General features: G+C 40.3%; 1 pseudogene; it reads left to right on the forward strand.

The window, feature by feature from the left end:
- The first annotated feature begins 4,640 nt into the window (after positions 1-4,640).
- On the forward strand, positions 4,641-5,561 carry LOC147003599 (sperm motility kinase X-like; annotated as a pseudogene).
- The last annotated feature ends 2,840 nt before the right edge of the window (positions 5,562-8,401 follow it).

Here is an 8,401-nt window from a genome sequence, read left to right on the forward strand (position 1 = left end):
CAGAAGTGGCCATTCTCAAGTCCCATTTATTTTTTAATTGGTTAAGAATTTGTCCTAGACTAATGAAATAGGGGACCTAGAAGGATGCAACTCCTATACGCCTGCCTATAGGAGAAGAGAAATGGAGTGCCTCCTCTCTGTCTCTGCCTCTGTCTCTGTCTCTATCTCTATCACTATGTGTGTGTGTGTGTGTGTGTTTGTATGTATGTATGTTTAAAAAAGAACACTGTCATTTGCCAAATCAGCACCTTGTCATCCATGACTTTTCTTTATGCCAGAGTTCCTTTTCTGCTTATTTCTGCATTGCATATCTAAAACTACTTAGTTATCACTACTCTCTTAAATTCATTATCTTATTTCCAAAAATAATTGAAGGACCTTCAACAGACAAAGTGAGGTCAAGGCCAGCTAGGCTATATGAGACTCTGTCTCAAGAAAAAACCCAATACAGAAAGAAAAAGTGTGGGGTAGAAAGATAGCCCAGCCCCTGTCAGTGAAAGGATTGACTTGCTGAGGTTGAGCCCCAGAACCCACATTAAAAATTCTAGGTATGCTCTGGCAAATATGGTTTGTCTTTAATCCTAGAACTTAGGAGTCAAATGCAAGTGTATTTTTGTGAGTTCCAGACCAGCCTGGTTTACAAAGGCAGTTCCAGTACATCCAGGGCTGCAAGAAGAAATCCTGCCTTAACCAGGCAGCTATGAAACATTTAATTCCAGCATTAGGGATGGTGATGCTGAGATGCTGAGGCAGGTGAGTCTCTCAGATTGAGGCCAGTTTCTTCTACACAGTGAGATCCAGGACAGCCAGAGCTACAAAGAGAGAAACCCCGTCTCAAAAAAAAAAGGAAAAATAAAATAAAATAAACTTTTTAAAAGGAGGACATGCATAAAGACCCATACAAATTGTCCTCTGGCCTCCAACTCCTAAGAACCCCTCCTCCCAACACACCCAGTCACACAGGGAATAGGCACACAGAATAACATAACATACAGAGAAAGAAAAACAGGAAAAGGGAAGTTTCATAGAGGAAAGTAAGCATAGAGTGTCTTGTCTGCACTGCTTTTTTTTTAAGATTTACTTTTTTAGTGTATGTGAGTATACAGTTACTCCTTTCAGGCACACCAGAAGAGGACACTGGATCCCATTACACATTGTTCTGAGCTACAACATGTTTGCTGGGAATTGACCTCAGAACCTCTGGAAGATCCGTCAGTGCTCTTAACCACTGAGCCATCTCTCCAGCACCTATATCTCTTTTTTACATGTTTAATTAATTAATTATTAATTATTTTTATGTGTATGCATGTTTTGCCAAGATGTATATCTAGGCACCACATGTGTGCTATGCACAGTGAAGGCCAGAAGAGGGACTTGGCTTACCTAGGGATTGGAGATACAGACAGTTTTGAGCTGATATTTAGCTATGGGGACTTGAACCCCAGCCCTCTGGAAGATCATCCAGCTGTTCTTAACTTCTCCTTTCTCTCTCTAGCCACCTATGAACAATGTCACAAAGTGGTATGGCTTAGTAATGATATTTGCAATTCCAGTAGTTAGGAAGCTGAGGAAGGCTCAGCTTCACCAAGAGATTATGTACCCAGCCTCAACTACATATTAAGTTCCAGGTCAGCCTGAGATACATTAGCCTCTCCTCAAAATAAACCTTTCACAATCTTACACAAGGCTGTAAGTCTAGACCTACAGGATGTAGGAACTTTTTCTTTTTCTTTTTTTTTTTTTTTTCCTTTTTCTTTTGATTGTCTGAGTCAGGGTATCTCTGTGTAGCCCTGGATGTCCTCAAACTCACTCTGTAGACCAGACTGGCCTCAAACTCAGAGAGTCACATGCCAAGTGGTGGGATTACTTCCCAAGTGGTGGGATTAAGGTCATGCATAGCTACCACCACATGGCTGGAAGGAGTGGTTTTTTCACATTTATTTTTGTAGCTGCAGAGAGGGCTCAGCAATTAAGACCACTGACAGTTCTTCAGGTTTCATTCTCAGCATCCATATATTGGCTGTAACTCCAGTACCAGGGGATTGAATCCACATACATTTCTGACCTACAGAGATCTATGCAGGCAACCATTCCCTCACATAAAACAAATAAAAATTTGAAATTAAATTAAATTCATTTTTATTATTTAAAAATAGACTTATTTTATGTGTGTTAGTCTTCTGCCTGTGTGTGTGTGTGGGGGGGGGGTTGGGTGTGTGTGTGTGTGTGTGTGTGTGTGTGTGTATGTGTACCACATGTGCCTGGTATCTAAGAAGGACAGAATAGAGGTCTGATCCATTGGAACTGGAGTTGCAGATAGTTGTGGGCTGTACTATGGGTGCAGATAATTGAACTTGTGATCTCTAAAAGAGCAGTCAATGATCTTAATTGATAAGTCATGTCTCTAGGCCCTTTATTGAATTAGAAAAACAAACAAACAAACAATAAAACAAAAACAAAAAATCTCTCCACATGGCTTTCACACACAGACAAGCTCAAGATCTACTGGGAAAGCAATGGGCAGTTTCAAACTTAAATGCTCAAAAGACAAGAGCAGAGAATTGACAAAATGTAATGTCTGCTCTGGTTAGTTTTTGTCAACCTAACATCAACTAGTGTCCTGTGAGAAGAGAAAACATCAAATGAGGAAGTGTTCCCAACAGACTGGCCTGTGGGAAAGTCTCTGAAGCAATTTCTTGATTGATGTGGGAGGGTGCAACCCTCTGTAGCTGCAACCACTTCTACATGGGTGATCTTGAGTTCTATAAGAAAACAGTGCGAGCAAGACAAAGAATGCAAGCCAATAAGAAGCATTTCTCCATCACCTCTGCCTTCAGGTCCCTGAGTTCTTGTCTTAATTAGTGTTCTATTGCTGTGAAGAGATATGATGACCACTGCAAGTCATATAAAGAAAAACACTTGACTGGAGCTGACTTACAGTTCAGAAGTTCTGTCATGGTGAGAAGCATGACACTGGAGAGTGGCAGAGTCCCACATCTACATCAGCAGAAGAGAGAGATATAGGAACTGACTGGAGCATTTGAATATTCTAAGCTGTGACACAGTTCCTCCAACTAAGCCATACCCACTCCAACAAGGCCACACCCCCTAAGAGTGTCACTCCCTGTTGACCAAGAATTCAAACACATGAGTCTATGGGATCATTCCTATTCAAACCACCACAGCTTCCTTCAGTGATGGATGGTAGCCTGAAAATTAGAAGTGTGAATATTTAGGTACTATAAGTGACTTATCCTGCATTTCAATCTCTTTTTCTTCTCTTCTCTTCTCTTCTCTTCTCTTCTCTTCTCTTCTCTTCTCTTCTCTTCTCTTCTCTTCTCTTCTCTTCTCCCTTCCTTCCTTTCATTTTTCTTTTTGCAGTTTCATATCAAGGTTGGTTTTCAACTAATTGTATAATGAGGCTGGTCTTGGTTTCCTGATTTTCTTGGCTCCATTTCCTCTGTATTTTGATAACTGGCATGTGCCATCATCCTAGCTTGTGGGTATAGATGTGTGTGCATGTGTGGTCATTAGAGTGCACATATGAGCTCACAATGTTGTGCATGCATGTGTGAAGGTCAGAGTTTAAATTTGCATTTTTTCTATCTCCTCTGTACTTTATGAGACACAGACTATCAATGAATGTTAAACTCACAGACTGGATAGACTGGCCTCTGAAAAACAGGGGACTTTTTATTGAAAAGGTGTCTTCCCAAATTTCCAAGCCTAAGCTTGAATAAAACTCCTTCCTCCAATCCTAGTCTTTTCATCTGTTAGAATAGATGCATGGGGAGCAAATCCTTCATTGTCCAGCAACAAACCCCTTTTCTGGTTCCTTCCTTTTCACCTGTGCTGATGAGGAAGGTCTTTCCTCTGTGACTTTCAAAAATCAAATATCTGATTAGAGAAACTGCAAGTAGGGTTTTGATGCACCTTTCTGGACAGTTCCTGTGTCTCTTTTTCACTGTGTGATGGTTTAGCTGATAGAATTGCTATCCGGTGCATAGTGTGGAATTTGTAGACATGTACTGCTCTCAGGTGACAATGAACATATTTTTAAGAGAGAATATCGTCCTTGACTACTGCTCCAAAAGGTGTTTTGTTCTTCTCTTCTCAAGCATTCAAAGGACCTGATTAGGTTGTTTTAACTAAGCCCATTCAGTCAGTCAAAAGGGTCTTGATGGAGAGGGTGATGATTAAAGGAAGAAAAGACAATTAGACAACACTATAGTTCGACTACATCAAGGGCTGAAGCAAGTTTTTTTTTTTTTTTTTTTTCTCAATGCTGCCTTTATTCCATACAAAGTATATGCAAAAGATATGGTCAGTTCTAGGTCAAGAAACAAACAAGGCATAAAAAAAAAGTCCTGTGATCACTGTATCCAGAGACTTATCAAGATGATCAAGATACAAGGATCACATTCCTTGGCTGTATTTATCTTGAGCCTACTTCCTTGTCTTACCTCAATGTCAAAGCTCTCCACATCATCCCACATATTTCTGACTTTTTTTCTTGTCCCTTAAACATAGGGATTTGTAGCTGTAAACAATCTCTTGGCCTGACCTTTTTTTTTTTTTTTTTTTTTTTTTTGATTTCTTATTGCAAGATTGGTTTTAGCCAACTCACAGAGGGTTTGAAGATGGAGCAGAACCTAGAAATCTGCTACTCTATTGATGAGAACTTTACCACTAACTATAAGATGCTGACCACCCTTGGTGAAGGAAAATTTTTAATGATCTAACTGGCCTTCCATGTGCCCACAGTGACATGTGTGGCTGTAAAAATTATCCAAAGACCGAGAAGTATACCTTGATTATTGGCACAGATATCAGGATTATGAAATCACTTACACATCCTAAGATTATCAAGCCATTTCACATGGTCCAGATGAGAGAGGCCACCTACATGGTGAAGGAATATGCCTCAGAGGGAGAGCTACAAGACCTCATCATCCAAGGGGTTCTTTAGAGGAGAGCTAAGCTTGAAGGATGTTTGTCCAGATAGTACATGCTGAGCAGTAGTGACACCACAATCAGATTGATCACATAGGCATAAAGGCCAGCACCATTTTGATCAATTACAGGGGTAACCCCAAGCTGTCCAAGTTTGGCCTTGCTGCTCAAGTAATTCCTAGGCAAATGCTGACAGATTTCTGTGGCACCCTGCACTACTGCGCCAAGAATTCTCGCAAGCAAAGGAATATGAGGGCCTCCCCAGGAATATCTGGAGTTTAGGGGTTGTCCTGTTCCTTACAGTGGCCAGGAGCTTGTCTTTTCTAGACATATCTTTTGTGGGTATGAGGACATAAATCTTTGCCGCAAACTTCAGCATTCCTCCTCATGTGTCCATTGATATTTTCAATGTCATCATGGAACTGCTGATGATCAGTCCCACCAGAAGGCCCACCATCTATCAAATCATGAGGCAGCCTATGATCAGGGACAGTGAGGCATGTTTACCACCTAATTCCACACAGATTTTCCCAGGCACCCAGAACCCTAGCATTGTCAGGACCACGAGATATATGCCTGACAGGCATAAGTCCTCCTGCAGTCCCTAAGAGGAGTTCTGGGCATCCCTGCAGGCAGCTAAGAGTGTAAACCCCAGAGGCTTCTCTGCTGGGGATACCTGCAGACAGAGACTCTCATACAGTAAAAGGACATAACCCAGGCTCAGACCACCCTTCAGTAAGCCGCCATCATTCAGGAAGAACCCACTACTAATGTCCAGCCTCAGGACGCAAGCCAACTCCCCTCATAACTGGCCACACTGCTGCTGGAAGGGATGAAGACGACAATCATGAACTGCCTCTGAAATCTGTACTGCTGCCTGCTACCACCAAAGAGAAGTTAAGTCTCTGGTAAGAAATTGGTTTCGAGGAAAGGGGGTCATAGAGTACCCCACAGGACCACGTGGACACCTGTCCTTATTCATTTTATCCATACTCCCACTTGTTCTTTATGACTGAAGATGGATCTTCCCCCTTGTGGCAAACCTAGGAACTTAATAATCTGCTACTTCAGAAGGGACAATTCCATAGAAACCCTTGAGGGGCCACCTCATGCTTGCTAAGCCAGAAGTGGACAGCAAAGAAGTTGATCAAAGCAGGAAGAAGAGAAGATGGATTCATGTACAAAGAAAGCAGAGAGTTCTTGGAGAACCATTGGATGGATCTTCCAGTAGTACTATGTCCAATTTTCTGAGTAACCACCAGATTGATTTCCAGAGTGTTTGTACCAGTTTGCAATTCTACCAGCAATAGAAGAGTGTTCCTCTTTCTCCACATCCTTGCCAGTATTTGCTGTCACCTGAATTTTTGAACTTAGCCATTCTGACTGGTGTGAGGTGGAATCTCGGGGTTGTTTTGATTTGCATTTCCTTGATGATTAAGGATGTTGAACATTTTTTCAGGTGCAAAAATACTCAATAAAATTCTTGCAAACGGAATCCAAGAACACATCAAAATGATCATCCATCATGATCAAGTAGGCTTCACCCCAGGGATGCGGGAATGGTTTAATATATGGAAACCCATCAACATAATCCACTATATAAACAAACTCAATGACAAAAACCACATGATCATCTCATTAGATGCTGAGAATGTATCTAATAAAAGTCTTGGAAAGGTCAGCAATCCAAGGCCCATACCTAAGCATAATAAAAGCAATATACAGTAAACCAGTAGCCAACATCAAACTAAATGGAGAGAAACTTAAAGCAGCCCCACTAAAATCAGGGACTAGACAAGGCTACCCACTTTCTCTCTACCTATTCAATACAGTACTTGAATTCCTTGGCAGAGCAATTAGACAACAAAAGGTGATCAAGGGGATACAAATTGGAAAGGGAGAAGTCAAAATATCACTATTTGCAGGAGATAAAATTGTGTATATAAGTGAGTCTAAAAATTCCACCAGAGAACTCCTAAACCTGACAGGTTCAGTACAGTAGCTGTATATAAAATCAACTCAAACAAATCAGTGGCCTTTCTCTACACAAATGATAAACAGGCAGAGAAAGAAATTAGGGAAACAACAACCTTCACAATAGTCACAAATAATATAAAACACCTTGGCGTGACTCTGACTAAGGAAGTGAAAGATGTGCATGATAACAACTTCAAGTTTCTGAAGAAAGAAATGGAAGAACATCCATTTGTTTATGGCAAGTATACTTGTGGAGTTTATGGAGATAGCAATAAAACAGGCTGTAATTTAAGAGACTGATTGCTCTTATTTGTATTTTTAGGTAGAAGAAATGAATAATTTCTATAAAAATGTGCTTTTCACATGCACAACACCTATGTAAGCCAAATTAAAATGAAGTCCCAACATGGAAAATAGAGTTGGGCATGAAATTACACCCCTATTTAAGGAGCTGTAATTGCTAGCTCCTGGAAGAAAGGGTCAACTTTCTTTAAGTACAACCCCTTGCCACACTCTAGGAAAAGACCACATATCCAAAAATGCTTGAATAATACATATTGGCATTGATGGGAAAGCTAGAGATGGCACAAAGTTGGTGGAAAAGAAGGATGATTTTGGGAAGAGTTAAGAGGGAGGGTAAATATGATCAAAATACATAGTATGAAATCCTCAAATAAATAATAAAAATGTAACAATGTACTTTTGAAATGCTTTCATCCAGAAGCAGAAGAGAAAATCAAGTCATATCAGCCTTTCTCAGGACCTCAGTAATACTATCATCTTCCTAAATCAAGACAGATGAGAGGTTAGAGATGACACAACAGTTAAGCTCACATATTGCTCTTGCAGTATATAAGTTCAGTTCCAAATAATGCATGAAAGACTGCTCATAACTGACTGAAACTCCAGCTCTGAGTGACCTGAGGTCCACTCATGGCCTTTGCAGGTACACAAGCTCAGGTACACACACACACACAGACACACACACACACACACACACACACACACGCATGCAAGCACTCAGAGAGAGAGAGAGAGAGATGGAGACAGAGAGAGCTATTTGTTCATTAACATTTGAGATGAGAAATCTGTAGATTTGAAAAATGACTGTTATTCTTTAATACAAAGCACAAAGCAGTAGCAGTTTCTGTTATCTGAGTAACCAGTTTATGCTCCTCTGCTGAAGTCTTCTCATGCATAGTGAAATAAAATTTCCCTAAAATCTTTTTGGGTACCATTATTGCCTGGACCTACACTTAGCTCCAGTAATCCAACAAAAGGCAAAACTCTTGTTAAAAGATGCTAAGGATTACTTAAAGATAGTTAACATTTTATTGAGTGTTAAGGAACTTCTGTATGGAAAAATAATTATAATAAAGTCATTTTAGCATGAATATCTTTGAAAGGCCTCTCTGAAACTGTAGCCTAAACAAAAAGCCACATATCTCTTGCAAAACACATCTGAATAAGG

The sequence above is a fragment of the Mus caroli genome, unplaced genomic scaffold (genome assembly GCF_978045245.1).
Source record: "Mus caroli unplaced genomic scaffold, Mus_caroli_1 scaffold_8, whole genome shotgun sequence".
In the NCBI taxonomy this organism is placed as follows: domain Eukaryota; kingdom Metazoa; phylum Chordata; class Mammalia; order Rodentia; family Muridae; genus Mus; species Mus caroli.